Below are 19,823 nucleotides of genomic sequence, written 5' to 3'. Positions count from 1 at the left end.
GCTTCACAGTGATAACATGAAAATAATACAACAAAGTTTGTTTCTAGAAGAAAATTGCGTCATTGTCCACCTTAAGTAAGGCAGATCAATAATATTGTTGAATATTAAATGTCCCCAACTAAGCAAGCCAAAAGCCAAGGCAACAGTGGCAAGGAACCAAAACTCCATCAGATGACAGAATGGAGAAAAAAATCTTGGGAGAACCCAGGCTCAGTCGCGGGCCAGTTCTCCTCTAGCCAACGAACGAACAGTGTATGATTATGATCCAGGCAGCATTACAGGTCAGAAGTCAGATTGGTCGTGTCGATGAGGCCTTCTGGAACTTCAGGGATGCGTCATGGATGGGTCCAAATGCAGGTCCACCATTTGATCTGAATACGGCCGGGGTCCAGCTGACTTCAGTAAACAGGGAGGGACTGGTTTAGGGCTGCAACTAACGATTATTTTAATAATAGATTAATCTGTTGATTATTTTTTCGATTAATCGATGAATCAGATTAAAAAAAAAAAACATTCATTTCCAACCCTTTATTCAAAAACAGAACTGACAGTACAAATTCACAGTGCAAATTGCACAAACAGGTTGCTCCTTGAACATCCCTGAGCTGCTAAAGTAATAAAAAAAAACATACACATGCTTTACATCGGCCAAATGGCTTTTTTCAAAGAAAGTGCACAAAAAGATGTATATTTTGTTTAAAGGGACCTGAGCTGTCAGAACAATAAATAATTTATAAAAGAATTAAGAAAAATTCTTAATCTGCTAATTCAATTGTAACATTCTTAAAAACTTGCTTAATTGCTAAAATGCTTGATTCTGATTGATCAATATTCTAAGCTGTTGTTTTTTCTTCTATAACAGGATGGCTAAAGTCAAGTCTTGACGCATTAAAGTTCCATGTCCGTTCGCCAAATGATTTAATTTATTCACAAGAGCTTTGCAGCCTAAAAGAATCAAAAACAGCAAAAGGGTCATTCTATGGAAATGTCCACTTTTCTGTCCCTAGCCTTTAAAGAAATATTACACTTAAAAACACTTTAGGGTTACAATTTCTTTACATTTTAAAATAAAACAATATGTTATTTGAACAATTACACCTTCTTGAGCCATCAATGTGGCAATATTTGATTTTTATTAATTATATAGCATTCCAAGTACCACAGAAATGCTCGTCCCCAAAGTCATGTACAGAGGGAAAATGCTTTATTTTGAGGTCAATAACCAGTTTTTACACCATTTAAAATACAATAATGTATACATAACTATCAAATATCACGTCAGTTCGTGATATGGTCACGTAATTTAATCTATTCGTGCCACGGACACGTTTATTTCGTTATTTTCGTAATACCAGCACGTTTTTTAAACTAATGTATTTTCAATGGGAAGCGTCTTTCGTGATCATAGCACGATTATTTCTGCCTGTCGGCTGCAGCAGAGAAGCTGTTAATCAACATTTATTCACGAGATCTTATCATGGTTTATGTATTTTTTAATGTTATTATTTCGGTCTTATTGCCAGGGAAGCTGGATTGCTTTGCTGTTTATTGATATTTTTAAAATTATATTTTATCAGTAGGAAATCGCGCTGAAGAAGTCTCGTTCCGAACACATCGCGATATTTGGCATCAGTTCACGTGTGTCAGATGTTGGTAAGTAGTAAATACCTAAATACACTGTCCTAATAATGTGTGATATAATGTCTTTTCTGTTTGTCGATATTAATCTGCCATTATATCTGTCATCTCCACGGAGACTTTGCGTTTCATTGCTTTCTAATTCAAAATAGGGTGATTAAACACTGCCTGTCACGTGACGTGCTATAGGCCTAGATATTCATATCAGATTAAAAATAGTACAATTAGTTCCAAAGTTGTATTTGTAGTAGAAGCACAGTAACCACAACACTTACCATGCTTTTACCACAGTAACATTAGTTTTACTGTGATAAGCGTAGTAAACAGACAGTAACCACAACACTTACCATGCTTTTACCACAGTAACCCTAGTTTTACTGTGATAGGTGTGGTAAAAGGACAGTAACCACACAACTTACCATACTTTAAACCTCAGTAACCTTAGTTTTACTGTGATTGGTGTAGCAAAGCACAGTAATCACAAAACTGACCATGCTTTTACCTCAGTATTGATAGTTTTAAAGTGAAATTTGTTGTAAGTGCATATTAACCACAACACTTGCCATGCTTTTAATGCTTTATAATGTAACATCCAATATTTGTAAGGTAAATCAGTACTTTTTCCTTTAAATAATCCTATATATTATACATAATGATATTTTCTTTTCTCTTTTTTCAGCTGAAAAGATCAAAAGGGCCTTTCAGACTCAGTCAGCCCATTATTGTTTGAGGAGAAGTAACCGGAGGAGACGGACAGCTGCAAAGGCAAATATTCACAATGGTATGTATGTGTTGGTTTTAACCCTACATCAAATATTTTATCAAGCATTTGTTGTTTTTTAAAACTTTTCTCACAAAACCCATAGCCCAATCAGTACAAACATAGTCTGAAAGTCTTAATAATTCACAAGATTTAACAAGTTGTCAAATTCGTACGATACTCGTACATATTTGTATACTCGTACACAATCCTGCAGCTTTTACTCCTAGTGCTGTCATTGGCTACTGCCTAAATTCTTGTACATATTTATTTGTAAATTAGTTGCGCCACTTCTTGGAAAGTTGTCGGATGTCACACACACTGTCAGAAAGTTTATATTAATTGCAAATTGGTCCCCGTCTGTTTATGTTCCAGTGATACATGATGTCTCTCCACACCTCATAACCTTCCTGTTTGCAAGAGTGGAAAAGCTTATCTGACTTGTCACATGACATCAGATACTCGATTATTTTGTCATAATCAGATCAGTTACACTGCTGATAACTGTCCCGTTTGCATGTAAATCATTTTCATATGATTATTGCTTGCTATTAAAGACATACTTTTATTCATAGAAATGCCCACATATCAGTGAACTTATTACATAAAAATGCTTTTAACATTTAATTATGCAACACTCTTTACAGAAAAATATCCCACGCTTATGGATAAACTCACAACTTCATCATCAAGTCCTGTGCTGGGCACATTGGGCAACAAGTGTCCCCTACGTATTCGATCCATGGCCAAGTTTTCACATCTTCCCATGGGACACTGACATTCTTCAGATCTTCGTGAAACATCGGTCTCCGTGTCTTCCTTGGTATTCCCTGTCTCCTGCATCCTCCTGGTGGTGTCCACTTCATCACTGTGTTTGGGTGTTGTTGTTTGGCCGCCGGTGTGTGTAACATTACACTCATAGAGAATAATGTGTTCGAATTTAAAAGACGTGGCGCTGCGCTGCGCGTCCGGTGTGCGATCCCCTAGACTTGGAGCGAGTGTTGCCATCTTCAGTTCCCTGTGAGCGTTTAAAAAACGCAAATATTTTTGTCTGGTTTTCATCTGGTTGACGCGACATATTTCCCGCCGCGCGCTCTCTGTCCGCTAGTGCTCATCTGTATGTGACGCAAGTGTTTGTTTGTTTGTGTGTGAATGTGCGTGCGTGCGCACTCATTGGGATAATTGTAAACGCGCAAACACAGACAGAAAAGACATGCCATCGTGGAAATAAGATAAACAACATATTACTTAAGGGCTATTTAGTTTGTTTAATAAAATAACAAATTGTAATCTGGCGCTATAAAGAAAATCAAATCAAATTTACTTGACCTTCAAGGGGGGCGGGGCGAGCCGTTAGGAGGGCGGGGCGCCCCCCTTATATAATGGTAGTGGAAACACTGAAATATATAACTTCATCATAGCAATTTTTTTTGACGTTAATGTATGTGTCACTATAATAGATTGCCCCTGTATCTGGATATTTTTAATTAACTGATTTTTATACTGTTGTGCAGTAGTTTTGGCGCTACATTTGTCTTTAAACAGTTTGACATTAAATATTGGAATAAGCTTTCAAAATTGTCCATTCATTGTGCTTTTGTTACATTTATTTGAATATAATTGATATACCTTTGACTATACATACACTGTAAATGTTAGAAGCATTTTAGTAGGCCTATATGCAATTATCTTTAATTAGAATTCTGCAAAACTACCCCTGCTGTAGGCCATTGCTTAGAAAAAAGTTTCTCCTTCAAATGTATTTATGCATCAGTCTAATCAAATAAGCAAATTTGTGTCATTGATCATGTGAACTCGTTTTTGGATGGTAACCACACAAAGGAGTCTTTTGTTTTTAAATATGAGTTTTATAATTTAATTAGAAGGAATACATGTTTAACAGCCTAAATATAAAATATTTAAGGTATCTATCCCTGCAGCCGGAACCAGAAGAGATCTGTCATAATTTACCATAAATAGGCATGTAAGTGTGACGCATCTGTTCAGCTGGGTTGTTATTGGCTGTGACTTTATCGCAGAACTCGCTGTGATTGGACAATCGTTCAATCCATATAAAACGGCGCTTCATGTTACAAAGTATGGTTTGGTGTTATTATTACATTAGTTATACATTAAGCTAACTTTAAAGTGTCTCTATGTTGTGAGAAATTACTCCTTTACCGAGATCCTAACCCTAACCCTAAGCATGTCTGCACATTTCAATGAACTACAGCACCTTGTTTCCTGTTCCATTGATAGAATGACAGAGATATGTGGGTAATGTAGTTTAAAACGTTTAGTAATAAAACAGTAAATGTTAAATAAATAATATATTTAATGGACAACTGGATATCTAAATTTGTTCATTGTGCAAACCTTTATGACATATATGAGGGACAGGCTGAAATTTGATATTTTACTGTGAGCACTTTAAAAATAACCTTTATGCCAGCTTTCCATACATGTCTGAAAACTGTGGCCAGCATTATTTATTAAACAGCATTAGCAGTTGGTCCAGCCAATTTTCTCTTTGATAAACAAACCGGACTTTGAGTTACAGCCTTTTGAAATGTGGATTTGTTTGCTCTTCTGGGGGCCGTTGCTGGGCCCCTGGGGGTGGAAGGGCAGTATAATCTACACAGATCTACACACACTATTACTATTACACAAGGATAATGCACCATTCAGTAAAACAACAAAAGAACAGTGCCAACATTTCCTTTTCACCCCCTCTGATTGCTGCTTATATGCCTGACATCAGTGATATATGCTTTCATTCGAAAAGCAGTTGTAGATGTACTAGAATGATCAACATGGATCATCTTCAATTAAGCGTTAAGTATTTATAGCAAGATAGCCCACTGCAACCTCTTGTTATTCACATAGCTTCCTTTTATTTCACTGCAAACTGGCATACATGCAAGTATGTGCAACTTTTGTTGCATTGTTGTCCCAAATAAAGTCAAAGAATCATGGTCATTAATTATATGTAGTTATTTATAAGTTATTAATTATATGTAGTTATTTTTAAATTAATTAAACTAAAGAAATAAGAAATTAAAATTTTTCAAATTAAAATTTCTATTTACTGTACCAAACACCACTTTAAATACACAATAGTCACCATACTTTATTAAACAACACTTTATTGGAGGACAAAGCATAAAGTTGATAAAGTAGCATAAAGACAAATAAGATTCAAGATAAATAAAAATGTGTCTTCAAAAATACGTTAACATCATATGAATCCATTCACAGCTGCTGAAGCCACAAAACGAATGCCCGATAATCATATTCAGTCACCTATGATACAGAAAACAGATTTGATATTGTGTTGGAAAATAATGATTCATTATCACAGCTGAACTGGTTTCTTGCTCTTCCCTGTACGTCTCTATCGTGTTCGTGTTCTTCTTCCTCATCTAAACAGTTTGTTCAGTTGAAGAACAGAAGATGTGATCACTGATGTGGTGTAGCTTTTTCTCAACCAGAGGAAGAAGTCTCAACATCCCATTGTCAGGCGTTCTCCAGTCCTGGGGCCTCATTTATAAAACTGTGCGTAGGAACCTTACTAAAAGTGTACGTGCGCCCGAAAGCCAAAAATGGCGTACGCAAAAAAATATTCAGACTTATAAAACCGTGCGTACGCCAGAACCTGCGCAGAATTCACTTTATAAATCCCAGTCAGCTGAAGATTGTGCGTACATGCGTCTCCACCCCGAAATAACCATATATGGAGCTTACAACGCCTAGTTTTACTATGCAGATCCTCATCTACATATCATTTGCATATGATTATTCATCCACGTGATAACTTAAATGTTAAATAATATGCAAATGATATAAACGGTACAAGAAACATTACATTAATACAAATCAAGTAGTTGTCTATCCTTGCCTTGTTTTTGAATAGCCTACATAAATCAAATAGTGTAAAATACATTTCAGAGAAAGTTTTTCTCAATCTTTTCCACTTGCCGAATTGTATTTTTAATTGATTTATATTTTTAATGGAAACAGATAGGCCTTGGGCATTATTTGCACGAAACTATTTTCTCAGACAGTCTGGTATTATCATGATAAGCAATTATCTCTGTGGTTAAAACACGCCACAGGAAAAGGGTTCAAAAACGATCGCATCCACAACAAATATTTCTATTGATTGAATTTAAAAAAATGTTGTAACTTCAGTAATGATTTCATGTTTAAGTGTTTAACTCCATTAATTTGAATGGCATATTTAATATAAATGTTTATATCAGAAGTATTTTATTTATTTAAACTGTTATTTGCGTCAGTTTCACTAAACGGCTCAACACGCTCGCTGCCACGGACATTTAAGAAGGAATGGATATTTGCTTCAAGTGACAGGCTTGGTGATTGAAATTGTATTTGTATAATCTTTCTGTATATGTTTAATTTTCTTTAGATTTTCTGTATAAAAGTGACCAAAAATACATTTAACTCCAGCTCACCATCGGTGTCGCCAAAGTGCTCCATCTCCAAAATGTGCGTACGCATGGGTCAGAGTTTGCGTGCAGGTGCGCAAATTTTCCCGTCAAGTTTTTCTTTATAAATCCCACCTTTTGCGCAGGAACTGGCGTACGCATGTTTTCAGCCCCGTTTTGTGCGTACGCAAGCTTTATAAATGAGGCCCCTGGTCTGAAAGTAAAAGAAAAAACACAAACCATTCAAATTAAGTTGTTTAATGGACAGTCAGGTCAGCTTATGTTCTGCGTTATTTAAAGCAGTGATGGGCTACTCTGGCCCTCAGCGTCCACTGTCCTGCAGATTTAGCTCCAACCTCAAAACCCTCCTGCCTATTGTCTAGAAGTAAACCTGAAGACTTTGGTTAAAATTTTCAGATGTGCTCGATTAGGGTTGGAGAGGTTAACTCTTAATTAACCTCAAAAAGTAGAATGCAAAGGGCCAGAGTTGCCTGTTCCTTACATAAATTTACAAAGCAGCAGTCAGTACATTATATAATATACACATTGAAGTATTATATATATATATATATATATATATATATATATATATATATATATATATATATATATACATACATACATATATATATACACTCACCTAAAGGATTATTAGGAACACCTGTTCAATTTCTCATTAATGCAATTATCTAATCAACCAATCACATGGCAGTTGCTTCAATGCATTTAGGGGTGTGGTCCTGGTCAAGACAATCTCCTGAACTCCAAACTGAATGTCAGAATGGGAAAGAAAGGTGATTTAAGCAATTTTGAGCGTGGCATGGTTGTTGGTGCCAGACAGGCCGGTCTGAGTATTTCACAATCTGCTCAGTTACTGGGATTTTCACGCACAACCATTTCTAGGGTTTACAAAGAATGGTGTGAAAAGGGAAAAACATCCAGTATGTGGCAGTTCTGTGGGCCAAAATGCCTTGTTGATGCTAGAGGTCAGAGGAGAATGGGCCGACTGATTCAAGCTGATAGAAGAGCAACTTTGACTGAAATAACCACTCGTTACAACCGAGGTATGCAGCAAAGCATTTGTGAAGCCACAACACGCACAACCTTGAGGCGGATGGGCTACAACAGCAGAAGACCCCACTGGGTACCACTCATCTCCACTACAAATAGGAAAAAGAGGCTACAATTTGCACGAGCTCACCAAAATTGGACAGTTGAAGACTGGAAAAATGTTGCCTGGTCTGATGAGTCTCGATTTCTGTTGAGACATTCAGATGGTAGAGTCAGAATTTGGCGTAAACAGAATGAGAACATGGATCCATCATGCCTTGTTACCACTGTGCAGGCTGGTGGTGGTGGTGTAATGGTGTGGGGGATGTTTTCTTGGCACACTTTAGGCCCCTTAGTGCCAATTGGGCATCGTTTAAATGCCACGGCCTACCTGAGCATTGTTTCTGACCATGTCCATCCCTTTATGACCACCATGTACCCATCCTCTGATGGCTACTTCCAGCAGGATAATGCACCATGTCACAAAGCTCGAATCATTTCAAATTGGTTTCTAGAACATGACAATGAGTTCACTGTACTAAAATGGCCCCCACAGTCACCGGATCTCAACCCAATAGAGCATCTTTGGGATGTGGTGGAACGGGAGCTTCGTGCCCTGGATGTGCATCCCACAAATCTCCATCAACTGCAAGATGCTATCCTATCAATATGGGCCAACATTTCTAAGGAATGCTTTCAGCACCTTGTTGAATCAATGCCACGTAGAATTAAGGCAGTTCTGAAGGCGAAAGGGGGTCAAACACAGTATTAGTATGGTGTTCCTAATAATCCTTTAGGTGAGTGTATATATATACAATATTGCAGCACATAATATAAGCTAAGTACTGAACAAAAACAGTTTTACCCATAATCAACAGCAACCTATTTTAAAAGATCTTTAAGAAAGACATGGTCTCTTTTGAGCCTTTGCCAGTGATGCTTGATTTCTTTCCAGACAACATACTCTTCTGTCACTTATTTCAAGAGCTTCACTTGGTCAAAAACCAAGTAATAACCTGTACAATGTAAAATTGTCAACATCAAATTATGTACTACATTTTACAGCATTGTTTCAATACAATACATACCAATGGACTCGCACACTTTTCTGTCTTCTTTGGGCACCAGATGTTCCTTCCTCACCTGAAACAAAGGACTTATTCGATTAGCTTGCGTTGATATAAGGACTGGTTGCTATAAGGATATAAGGATTCTCTGCTGTAAAACAAGAAAGTCTCGACTTACTCTATGTGCAATTACTATTGTTCTTGAAACAGAGATTAAGACAGTTATAAATAAGTTAATTTACCATATGATTCAGGAGAGAACATTTGATGAGTAAATACTGATTGCAATATTCTAGAAACTTCACCTGGGAAGGGCTGATCACAGCAAGATTCGCTGCGACTCACTAGTAGCTCTTGTGAGGGTTGGCTCTTAAAAGTGCTGTTGAGTTTGATATTGGTAGAGCTTTAAAAAAAAAGGACTAAGTAATCCTGCAAAACAGAAAGGAAGGTAATTTTAATACACTACTTGCAAATAGTCAGTTTATAACTGTAGGATATGTTTTCTGTAAAGAGTGTTGCATAATTAAATGTTAAAAGCATTTTTATGTAATAAGTTCACTGATATGTGGGCATTTCTATGAATAAAAGTATGTCTTTAATAGCAAGCAATAATCACATGAAAATGATTTACATGCAAACGGGACAGTTATCAGCAGTGTAACTGATCTGATTATGACAAAATAATCGAGTATCTGATGTCATGTGACAAGTCAGATAAGCTTTTCCACTCTTGCAAACAGGAAGGTGTGGAGAGACATCATGTATCACTGGAACATAAACAGACGGGGACCAATTTGCAATTAATATAAACTTTCTGACAGTGTGTGTGACATCCGACAACTTTCCAAGAAGTGGCGCAACTAATTTACAAATAAATATGTACAAGAATTTAGGCAGTAGCCAATGACAGCACTAGGAGTAAAAGCTGCAGGATTGTGTACGAGTATACAAATATGTACGAGTATCGTACGAATTTGACAACTTGTTAAATCTTGTGAATTATTAAGACTTTCAGACTATGTTTGTACTGATTGGGCTATGGGTTTTGTGAGAAAAGTTTTAAAAAACAACAAATGCTTGATAAAATATTTGATTTAGGGTTAACACCAACACATACATACCATTGCGAATATTTGCCTTTGCAGCTGTCCGTCTCCTCCGGTTACTTCTCCTCAAACAATAATGGGCTGACTGAGTCTGAAAGGCCCTTTTGATCTTTTCAGCTGAAAAAAGAGAAAAGAAAATATCATTATGTATAATATATATATAAATAAATATATATATAAATATATATATATATATATATATATATATATATATATATATATATATATATAAAACTAAGGTTACTGAGGTTTAAAGCATGGTAAGTTTTGTGATTACTGTCTTTACACTTATCACAGTAAAACTAATGTTACTGTGGTAAAAGCATGGTAAGTGTTGTGGTTACTGTCTTTTTACTACACTTATCACAGTAAAACTAATGTTACTGTGGTAAAAGCATGGTATGTGTTGTGTTTACTGTCTTTTTACTACACTTATCACAGTAAAACTAATGTTACTGTGGTAAAAGCATGGTAAGTTAAGTGTTGTGGTTACTGTGCTTCTACTACAAATACAACTTTGGAACTAATTGTACTATTTTTAATCTGATATGAATATCTAGGCCTATAGCACGTCACGTGACAGGCAGTGTTTAATCACCCTATTTTGAATTAGAAAGCAATGAAACGCAAAGTCTCCGTGGAGATGGCAGATATAATGGCAGATTAATATCGACAAACAGAAAAGACATTATATCACACATTATTAGGTCAGCGTATTCAGGTATTTACTACTTACCAACATCTGACACACGTGAACTGATGCTAAATATCGCGATGTGTTCGGAACGAGACTTCTTCAGCGCGATTTCCTACTGATAAAATATAAAGTAGTCGATTGCCGAGTTCACGCGCATAGGTTTAGTTACCTATGATCACGCGCGTGAACTCAGCAATCGACTACTTTGGACTTCACCCGAAAAACAGGATGTAAACAGGTATTTGTGCTGGCTTAAATAACATCATTTTTATACATTTCTTTCACATCTACTGCAGTCAGATTCACTCGTGTTCACTCAGAAGGAATCACTCACATTTTCTGTGCACTTGTAATGACACATCAAGGATGTTAAGAGCCTAAAAGCAGGTTTAGTACTTGCCACATTGAAGTCAACAGGGTGCAAATTTTAAAAATAGAATAACTCGGTGTAGGCAACACCGATTTTTGTCGTTGTTCTCTGTATTGACAGCACTCCAAATGTACAAAAAAATGACCGGAGTTCTCCTTTAAATTCAGATAAAACGGAGGTATTACTTATTGGTCAAAAAAACTGCCCACAAAACCACTTACAATACAACTTTAATTTAGAAGGATGTCCTGTTACTTTATCCACTACAGTAAAAGACCTGGGTGTTATACTAGATCGCAACTTGTCTTTCGAAAATCATATTTCATATGTTACAAGAACAGCCTTTTTTCACCTTAGAAACATTGCTAAGCTACGTAACATGCTATCTGTTTCTGATGCAGAAAAGTTAGTTCATGCATTCATGACCTCGAGACTAGATTACTGTAATGCTTTATTAGCTGGTTGTCCTGCATCCTCAATAAACAAGCTACAGTTAGTCCAAAATGCAGCTGCTAGAGTTCTTACTAGATCAAGAAAATATGATCATATAACACCAATTCTATCATCTCTACACTGGTTACCTATTAAGTTCCGTATCAACTACAAAGTATTACTAATGACCTATAAAGCCCTAAATGGTTTAGCTCCTGGGTATTTAACAGAGCTTCTATTGCCCTACAATCCATCGTGCTCTTTAAGATCACTAAATTTGAGGCTTCTGGTCATTCCTAGGATATCTAAGTCCACTAAAGGAGGGAGGGCGTTTTCACATTTAGCTCCTAAACTCTGGAATGGCCTTCCTGATATTGTTCGAGGCTCAGACTCGCTGTCCCAGTTTAAAACTAGATTAAAGACGCATCTCTTTAGCCAAGCATTCACATAATGATTACCTTTTATACTACAGTTGAATCAGATTGAATGCATTAATATTATGAATAGCAGCTACGCTAATTATTTCCCATCTGCTTTTCTGTTGTTATCTCGGGACGCTAGTCCCGAGGTAAATGGAGTTCGTCAGCTCCAGTTTGTATCCAGCCTCCCATGGAAATTTCAGATGCCCCAGCCCGATCTCACGGGAAAACGTACAAATTCTACGAGGTGGCTTATTCGCACGAATCCATACGACCTGACTCGTACGAATTAGTACGATTTTTGCAAAATCGTACATATTTTACGAATTGGCAAATTCGTATGAATTCATACGAATGACCTACCCCTGACCCCGCCCCTAAACCTACCCATCACGTGGGTTTAGACAAATCGTACAAATTCGTACGAGTGAGGTCGTACGAATTAGTACGAATTATCCAACTTTTTATCATTCGTACGAATTCGTACGAATTGGTCGTGAGATAGCGTTGGATGCCCCAACACCTGTGAAGAGACGACTCGAAGCCTGTGAAGAGATGACTCGAAGCCTGTGAAGAGACGACTCGGCGCCGTCGATATGTTATGCCCTAAATTAATACTTGATTAACTAACTGTATTTTTCTATGTATATTTCTGAAATGCACTTTCTGTAAAGCTGCTTTGAAACAATATTGTGAAAAGTGCTATACAAATAAATTTGAATTGAATTGAATTGAATCATATTACACCCTTGAATGGAGACTCTCTGTCTTGGTCATACATTCAGTCACATTATCTTTTGTCCGGTCATATACAAGGATATACACATACGTATATTAATAAGAATATGTATCAACACTACATTTATCTGATTATCATCATATTTCTAAGATTCTATGAATATAATAAAATGCAAACATATGGAACATATTAAATTTCTTCCACACTGTGTTCGAAATACTCTCAATTTAAAGAATGGTTGTCCTGGTATCTAAAGTTGGACCGCTCACATAATCCTTGCCAGGTGGGTGGGGTGGTGTGGGTGGTGCTGGTGGTGGGATGGACCCCTATTCATAAGCTGTTGCTTTTTTTCAGTCCATTTTTTCACAATAGAACACAATTGTTTTTCCTGATCAGTTGTTGGGCAGGTTACTTTGAACTGTGGTGTGTAATATAGTAGTAGATGCGACCTTGAAATGTAATGTAATGTGTTTTGTACTGCAAAATTTATACTGCTTCGAAAATGTAGCTGAGTAACTGAGTAACTACGTTAATTTGCTTAACACCTTTGGCAAGATATGGACTGAAATGGTAGTGATGCCACCGAGCCGGGGAGCAGTCAAAGATTTCCTTTTCCCCATTCTCTCGTGCTTTGTTGTGACGTTGGCTATAAGTCCTGCAGATCTTGTACTACAGTATCCAGCTTGAATTGGCATGCTGCATCTCATTTGTTTGTACCTCGAGTTACTTGAATTGTGATGACTGATAGATTACCATATTGTGTTTGGGTATAGTGTCCTTGGCTGCTGAAAAAGTAATATATTTTGTAACTTGTTACTTTTGTAATATGCAACCCCCAACACTGCAACTGATGTAGCAACAAATGCAATGTGTGAAATTGTGGAAATAAACTAAACTAAACTAATTATCGCAAATGCAATTAATCGTTCAGCCCTAATGGTAATGTTCTGTGCTTTGAGACATGAACGGCATGAATGGAATTATTCCATTAATCTTTCAATAAAAGTACTGCATCAACCAGTTGATGTGTACTCAGTGTCACAACCATTTCTAATTCTAATATTACAAGGGGGCACATGTCCAAAGTCATTTTACAGCAGGTCACTAGTGGCATCCGGACCACTCTCTAAATTTCATATCTACTTAAATGGGGAACAGAAATCTTTAAAACTGTTGGTAACATTTTTTTTAGATGGGTGAAAAACAAAATAAAATCAAATAGAATGAGTGGTTCATTGTTGAACATCGTCAAAACCTGTGAATGTGAAACAACTGAATGTGCAATTAAAGCTGCAATCAACTGCTGCAATTCCTTAAACTCACCACCAGAGGTCAATCTGGGTACTTCTTCACATGCAGTGGTTAGTTGTCAGTTGCCTCTCTTTTATTTGAATGGCATACACACAGCATCACAAAGCAAGGTTTAACCTATAATTTAAGTAACCTATAGGTTGACTGTAATAACTGCATGCAACTACATGCTCAACATGCAAGAGAAAATAAGAAGAGGATGTGTTTGGTGGCTTTTACATAATACATTCAAGCTCCATTTACATAATACATGAAGTAATTTAACAACTTTTGATTTACACGATGACTTTCAGGACTTTCTCTTTCAACAGATTTGAGATTCTGACGGATGTTTTTGGTGCTCATGACTTAAGGAACAGCCAGAGTTCAGATTGCATCAATGTGAAGTATCCCGCACCCAAACTATTTATTTAATCATAATCAGAATGAAATCATGCTTTTGAGGGTAACAACAACCTGTAATACCTTTTAGTTGTTCGAATGGTTTCTGATCAGGATCTTTTAACTTCTATTGCATTTTCTTGCTGTAAGAAATAATGGAAGGGACTCAATTAATTTCTAACATACAGAAAAAATGCCAAGTGCCTCCATAATATGGGGTTCCATTTGTGCCGAATTTATGTCGACATGCTGTCTGTCTATGCTATGTGTCGTCTTCCATGTCTATGTGTCTGTTCACTGATTATGTCCATGTCTGTCTGTCTATGCTATGTGTCGTCTTCCATGTCTATGTGTCTGTTCACTGTCATGTCCATGTCTGTCTGTCTATGCTATGTGTCATCTTCCATGTCTATGTGTCTGTTCACTGTCCTGATTGCCCACATGACTCAACGTTTGTCTTTGTCCACTCAACTTACTCCTGTCATCTGTCCTTGTTGTTTGACTGTGTCGTCTTGCGTGCCAATGCTGCATGTGTCATGTGTTTCCATACTGTCGTTGCTATGTGTCGTTGCTATGCGTCGTTTCTCTCTGTCTTTACTATGTGTCGTCTTCCATGTCTATGCTATGCGTCGTTACTATGCGTCGTTTCCCTGTCTTCTTCCATGTCTATGCGTCTATTAACTGTCTATGTCTATGTGATTGATTGCCCACAGGTCCGTGTACTTTATCGTTCATTCATTATTCTATTTCAGAATGAAAGATGAAATTTAAAAAAGGGTGCAGCTTTGTTTTTTGTTTAAAAGAAAAAAAGCAGAAATGGCTATGGACCACAGTGTTGGGAAAGATAAGCTATTAGAGTAAAAATATTGTGTTAGGCTACTTCATGAGTTAATAAGAAAAAAGATTTGCAAATGCAGTGATGAAGTTCATGTTCTCATGATTTATTTTTATGAATAAAAATGTTTCAAAACATCCCCCCCTCTGTTTTTTCTCAAATCGCACCCTGTGTATATGTATATATATAGGCCTATATATATATATATGTATATATATATATATATGTATATATATGTGTGTATAGCCTATATATATATATATATATATATATATATATATATATATATATATATAGGCTAGCCTAGATATAAGTAGCGGTTCATTCTAAGTTTATTCAAGTGGAAGAATGTGACTAATAAACTTATGCCTACTAACACTATGCATTATATTTTGAAAAAGAAGTAGATTATCTTAATATCAAAACCTTAAATTTTCTCTGGACTCAATGATAAATACATGTCTGACCGTGTCGGACATAAATAGGTTCATGTCCGACATATAGGGCACGTTCAAGTTCAAAACGGTGCGCAACGGGTTTCCGGGTTGAACATCATGTTTCCTGGAAACGGCGTGTACCGGTGTGCAACGGGGTTTGAGATGCGTTTTCGCTTGTTTGGTGGGTGTGTCAGAACTGCAGTCCAATAAGCAGCAACATGTATATAAAGCACGCGGTATTAAAGTGAACTCGCACAATGGGTTCAAGGAAAGTAATTTACAAAAGTGTTCGATGCAGCTCGGTATACGCAACAACTGAGGATATTAGAAGACATGTTTATCGTAAGTTTTATTGTAAAAATATAGGATATCAACATGATGTAGTTGTTTATATTTTTAGCTTCATTGCAAGTGTATGACATTTGGTATAGAAATAAACAATTAAGTTTAACTTTTCCTAAAAATGCGAAAATACAGGGTATTAAAACAGTATGAACTACAAATAAAGTCAGTATGTGAGGCTAAATAGATGTGTTTTAGTCTGAATTAGGTAAGATGTGTGCTTCCATTTCAGTTTCAGCAATCCCTTCACTCGATTGGGATGTTCTCTTTTGTTCTGGGCGGCAAGTGTAGTAACTGTAACATCGGGCATATTTTGTAGTATTAAACGCATATTTATACCTACTTAATCAGGCTCCGAAAATTCTTCACAAAGAATACAAAGAATGGCCTTCTCAGCTGCCATAGTTGCAACTCTTGCGTCATCAGAACAGTGTGTTCAATGCATCACCGTTTCTGTTTAAAAAACGTTGTGCACCGTTTTGTCGGGGCTGAACGCAGCCATAGGCTATCTATGACTTCGCACGACGGTGTAATTTACTTCCGGGTAAAGATAGGATCAGTCAAATGAAATACAATAAACGTACAAATAAATATTACAAATTAAAAAACGATCGGAAATGTCGTCCAATTTTCTAATACTATTATTTGATGACAACAATACATTTGGAAAACAAAATATAGCCATTTCTGCTTTTTTCTTTTAAACAAAAGACAAAGCTGCACCCTTTTTTAAATTTCATCTTTCATTCCGAAATAGAATAATGAATGAACGATAAAGTACGGACCCCTTTTTCTCCCCTTTTTCAATTTTACTTTTGCTAAATTGTGACTTCAGAAACAAACATTCGAATAAATGAAATCTAACCGATTTTCTATTTTTCCAGTTTTCGTCTTGTAATTTGCGCCATTTATTTGCAAAAATTAGTAATGATATTTATTTACAGGTTTATTAAAAATAGCAAAGTTCACATTAAATCTGTATTGTAAAAAGCGCTATAAAAGATAATGGGGACTTGACTTGAATGCTAGATGTAATACACTACAGGCCAAAAATTTGGACACATTACTATTTTTAATGTTTTTGAAAGAAGTTCTTCTATCATTTATTTCTGTGATTCTGTGATTTTTCAGGATCATTACTCCAGTCTTCAGTGTCACATGTGACATCCAGTCTATCACATGATCCTTTAGAAATCATTCTAATATTCTGATTTATTATGAGTGTTGGAAACAGTTCTGCTGCCTAATATATTTGATGAATAAAAGGTTAAAAAGAACTGCATTTATTCAAAATAAAAAAAAATATTTTCTAATAATATAAATCTTCTTTACTATCACTTTTTATCAATTTAACACATCCTTGCTGAATAAAAGTATTGATTTATTTCAAAAAAAGAAAGAAAAAAAATTACTGACCCCAAATTACTGACCAGTAGTGTATATTGTTGTTACAAAAGATTTCTATTTTTAAAACATTTGCTTCTTTTTTTATTTTTATTTTTTTTACTTTTTATTCATCAAATTATCCTAAAAAGTATCACAGGTTATGAAAAAATATTAAGCAGCAGAACTGTTCCCAACTTTGATAATGAATCATCATATTAGAATGATTTCTAAAGGATAATGTTATAGTAATGGTACTGAAAGTTCATCTTTGCATCACAGAAATAAATGATAATTTAAAGTATAATGAATTGAAAACCAATTATTTTAAATTGTAATAATATATCACAATATTACATTTTTTTTCTGTATTTTTGATCAAATAAATGCAGGCTTGATGAGCAGAAGAAACTATATATATATATATATATATATATATATATATATATATATATATATACTGTATATCATGAACACAATGACGGGGTGAAATGGGCTGTGATGCATGGGGCGCCAGGTAAAATCTTGCCTAGGGCAGCAAATTGGTCAGGGCCAGCCCTGCTAACAGTGATGTTATCACCTTATTACTGAGAAATACCATGTCGATTTTCAGTACCAGAACAAATTGATAAAATATTGCAGGCAGTGTTGATAACAAGTTTCTGTGACTACGTGTGCATGTGGGTTGGAGAGGGTGCAGGAGAAAGAGATTGTGCTGTTTATAGATAAAATGTCGATTCATTTAAAAAATGTAATAGTCATGTTTCTTTTCTTTATCAGTGCCTTTTGGGTCATTCTACAGAAACGTCCACTTTTGGTATGGCAAGATGTCTTAAAATTGATTTATTTTTCTAACATTTATACTTACGCCACATTATTAGATTACCCTTTGACTTTATGAATACGCATAAATGACAGCTTAGTGATTTGTTTATATTTTTTGTGCATTTATTTAAAGACGATACAGTATGTACAATTTTTTTGTCACTGGTGTTACCTTACTACTTTGGAAAAATTAAAGGTTTTTATGAAATATTATTTCTAATTTTTTTCAGCACATGTAGTCAGAGTTACCAAAAAAAAAAAAAGAATAATGCAACAAATAAGGAGATTATGTTTTATTTATTTTAATCAGGATTGTTAAAAGGGTGCTTGAATGAAGTTAGTTTGTTTGCGCAACCATGTATTTGCTATAATGAAAATATTTGAAAACCAGTTAAAATCAAGTAATGATGCAATCCTTTAAATCGTAACTTTTGAGTGTAGCAGAATTAAATGGATTTAAAATTATTATTATTATGTCACATGTGACATTGTATTTAATGTGACAGAAAAAAAAGACAGTAACACCAGTGACACAATGAATCACCAATGGCATGCATAAGACCAAAAATCATTATTCTTCAACTATAATTAAGTAGATGAGACTAAATTGTTACATTTGGCATATAATCTAAATGAATAGCTTTGAATAAAGTTTATCTATAAATGGGAGTCACTGGTGTTACTGGTGACAATTTTCATGAAAAATTCATTTTACAAAATGTCCGCTGCAAGGTATCAAACCACATGTTGTCAATCATGGTAAACTGACTAAATTAAGTAGTTTAATCCATTTGTATTCTAGTTTTTTTACAATTACCTAACAATAAAGTAGGTCATACCAGTGACTTCAACTAAAAGCTTCATATGAAATCATGAGATAAATGAGAATATTTTCTGATAACTGAAAAGAGACAGTGGATCTACCATGGGCTTTTCTTCATAGATATTCAGGAAATTGGAAGAAGGAAGTCAAGTTATGTCATCAGTGTGATTTTTATCTCAAAATAAGAGATTTTTGTTGGGGCTCCGGCAAGATGGCGGAGTGAATAGCCGCAACGTTACGAGCTCTCGGCATCAAACCTGTTTTAAAGCACATATTGGCCGCCAGCCTCTGCAAATGCAGATGAAATCATTTACAAGAAAAGTTTAACACAAACTCTCAGTGAAAGACTAAACGAACACGACTATAATGCCTAGAAAGTCCGGACAGAAGCGTCCTAACGATTCCATGTTCAACGAGGAGGGGGCTAGCTGGTTAGCTAGCGACCACGAGTATACCAACGACGGAATGGATTGCAACCAGCAAACAAGCCTCGTAGAAGAATTCCCATCCTTGCCCATAACGCCAAGTAAGCCTCCGCTACATAAGAAACCAACTCTTACTAGAGAAGCCGGGTTCGGCTCAGACGATGCAGTGCGCTCCTTGGCTGATCTCATTAACAACAGGAGCGACACCCTCGAAAAGATGGTGGAATCTGTACGCGGCGACATTAAAGTCTTAAATGCAAAGGTGGTTTATATTGAGAAGAGGGTGCAAAGGAACGAGGATTCTGCTTTGAAAACCATGAACCGGGTTAGTGAGC

General features: G+C 35.9%; 1 protein-coding gene and 2 long non-coding RNA genes across 4 annotated transcripts in view; 2 read left to right on the top strand and 1 right to left on the bottom strand.

Moving 5' to 3' along the window:
• LOC307169609 (granzyme G-like) overlaps nt 1-19,823 on the top strand; it is a gene marked incomplete at its 3' end in the record, with an annotated part of 198,644 nt that overhangs the window by 125,227 nt on the left and 53,594 nt on the right. The gene's annotated exons all lie outside the window — the stretch shown is intronic.
• On the top strand, nt 1,524-3,104 carry LOC307170128. The gene is made up of 3 exons (XR_013823298.1): nt 1,524-1,653; nt 2,318-2,419; nt 3,046-3,104. It is a non-coding gene; the product is annotated as an uncharacterized lncRNA (long non-coding RNA).
• LOC307170156 lies at nt 9,275-10,873 on the bottom strand. 2 transcript variants are annotated; one of them, XR_013823303.1, is made up of 3 exons: nt 10,806-10,873; nt 10,081-10,186; nt 9,275-9,392 (listed from the first exon to the last, which is right to left on the bottom strand). It is a non-coding gene; the product is annotated as an uncharacterized lncRNA (long non-coding RNA). The 2 variants fall into 2 exon arrangements; XR_013823304.1 differs by having other exon boundaries at nt 10,085-10,186.

Source organism: Squalius cephalus (genome assembly GCF_949319135.1).
Source record: "Squalius cephalus genome assembly, chromosome: 13".
NCBI classification, from domain to species: Eukaryota; Metazoa; Chordata; class Actinopteri; order Cypriniformes; family Leuciscidae; genus Squalius; species Squalius cephalus.
This window is presented reverse-complemented; position numbering and strand designations above follow the sequence as displayed.